Source organism: Myotis davidii, unplaced genomic scaffold (assembly GCF_000327345.1).
Source record: "Myotis davidii unplaced genomic scaffold, ASM32734v1 scaffold480, whole genome shotgun sequence".
Classification (NCBI taxonomy): domain Eukaryota; kingdom Metazoa; phylum Chordata; class Mammalia; order Chiroptera; family Vespertilionidae; genus Myotis; species Myotis davidii.
Window position 1 is genome coordinate 833,196 of NW_006292360.1, and position 2,811 is coordinate 836,006.

Here is a 2,811-nt window from a genome sequence, read left to right on the forward strand (position 1 = left end):
TTTTTTTTTACATGTCAGTAGTGGAATGATCCACCCCTTTTTACTTGCAAAGGGTGAACAGAAAGCTACTATGTTTCTCTAGGACACTTACAAAGAGTTTTCTTCACCTTAAGAAGAAACTGAATAAAAGTAAGCTCCACCTTTCTTATTTCTAAAGTACCATAACAACCTCTAACCAACAAAAGCAGGCAACGATGCGGGAGGCACTAAGCAAAAAGAAAACATTACGAAGTCATGTCGTGTTTTCCTCGGTGGTGATACGCGGGCTGGGATCTGCAGCCCCCTTTGGACAAGTCGGGAAGTTTTGACATATGCGTGCACCTGTGGCACCATGGCCAGGTCAGGATGGGAGAAACTCGCATTTGCGAGTCTGTGCCCTTTGCGATCCTCCCACCTGCCCTTCTCGCTGCTCCCCAGGTCGACACTGGTCTGCTTCCTGTCACAGGTTAGTTCGTATTGCCCAGAGTTTTTTCTGGCTTCTTTTCTGAGAATTACTGTGAGATTCATTCATGTTGTTGCATGTACCCATGATTCATTCCTTTGGTTGCTGAGTCATATACCATTGCAGGGATATAGCACACTTAGTTTTTGTTTTGCTTTTAAATATATTTTTATTGATTTCAGAGAGGAAGGGAAGGAGAGAGAGATAGAAACATCAATGATGAGAGAGAATCACTGATTGACTGCCTCCTGCACACCCTCTACTGGGACTGAGCCCATGATCCGGCATGTGCCCTTGACCAGAATCGAACCCAGGATCCTTCAGTCCACAGGTTGACACTCTATCCAATGAGCCAAAACAACTCGGGCAAAGCACACTTTGTTTATTCACTCACCGATTGATAGTGAATCTAGGTTCTTTACAGTTTGGGGCAATTACCAATAAAGCTGCTATGAATATTCGTATACAAATCTTTGTGAGAACATAGACTCCCCTTTCCTTGGGCTCATTTCCTAGGAGTAGCATGGCTGCATGTGTGGTAGGTGTATGTTTGATTTTCGAAAAAACTCCCAAACTATTTCCCAAAGTGGTTGTATCATTTTACAGTCTCATGAGCAATGTCTGAGGATTCCAGTCCTCCACATGCTTGTCAGCACTTGGTTAGCCTGTTGTTTTTTTTTAAATCCTCACCCGGGGACACTTTTTCCATTGATTTTTAGAGAAAGTAGAAGAGAGAGGGAAAGATAGAAACACATCCACTGGTTGCCTCCTGCATGCGCCCCAACCAGGGCCGGGGCTGGGGAGGAGCCTGCAACTGAGGTACATGCCCTTGGCCTGAATCGAACCCGGGACCCTTCGGTCTGCAGGCCAATGCTGTGTCCACTGAGCCATGCTGGCTAGGGCTAGTTGGTCTTTTTAGTCGCAGCCCTTCTCATAAATGTAGACTAGTATCTGGTGGCTATTTCACGTGCATGTCCTTAGTGACTGATGGTCTTTGTGCATCTTTCCACTTGCTTATCTGCCACTTGCCTATCTCCTTTGGTGATGTGTCTATTCCAGCCGTGGGCAAACTACGGCCCACGGGCCGGATCCGGCCCATTTGAAATGAATAAAACTATTGAAAAAAAAAGACTGTACCCTTTTATGTCATGATGTTTACTTTGAATTTATATTAGTTCACACAAACACTCCATCCATGCTTTTGTTCCGGCCTCCAGTCCAGTTTAAGAACCCATTGTGGCCCTCGAGTCAAAAAGTTTGCCCACCCTTGGTTCAAATCTGTTGACCATTTTAAAAATTGTTGTGCTTACTTTTTGAGTTTCAAGAGTTTGTTGACTTCATCCCTGGCTGGTTTGGGTCAGTGGATAGAGCGTTGACCTGTGGACTGAAGGGTCCCAGGTTCGATTCCAGTCAAGGGCATGTACATTGGTTGGGGGCACATCCCCAGGAGGGCGTATGCAGGAGGCAGCTGATCGATGTTGAACTCTCTATCCCTCTCCCTTCCTCTCTGTAAAAAATCAATAAAATATATATATTTTTAAAAAGAGTTTGTTGACTTCAAAGAAATAGAAAACTCGATATTTCTCCAGCAAAACAGATTTATTCGGGAATAACACAGAACTGTGATTTGGCACAGAGTCCATTGGAGGAAACTGGGAGTTGGAAGCATTGTGGCTACTCATTGGTTTAGCTGTCACTGTCTCTCATTGGCTGAGTGGTTGCCAGGCGAAGAGAAGATCCTCCTTCCTCCTGGAGTAGCTGAGTAGAAACAAGTGATGGAGATGGGAAGTAGTCTCTTCCTGTTTGGGGTGATAGGCAGGTAGGGCGTGAGAGCTCCCCCTGCAAATGCTCTCAACTCCAAGTAGAGTTTCTGTTCATTAATTTCCACAAGTTCTTTTTTAAAAAAATATATATTTTATTGATTTTTTAAAGAGAGGAAGGGAGAGCAATAGAGAGTTAGAAACATCGATGAGAGAGAAGCATCGATAGCTGCCTCCTGCACACCCTGCACTGGGGATGTGCCTGCAACCAAGGTACATGCCCTTGACCGGAATCAAACCTGGGACCTTTCAGTCTGCAGGCCGACGCTCTATCCACTGAGCCAAACGGGTTACGGCCCCACAAGTTCTTTTTGAAAAAATTATTTTTATTGTATAAAGAATTACAGACCTCACAGCCACTTGGCCTGGAGGTCAAATCCCCCCTAGTATTAGCTACAACAATCAAGGCTTAACTAAAAGATTGCACACAAAGACCACTAGGGGGTGCACCAAGAAAGCATAACAAAATGCGGAGACAAAGAAACAGGACAAAATTGTCAATGGAAGATATAGAGTTCAGAACCACACTTATAAGGTCTCTCAAGAACT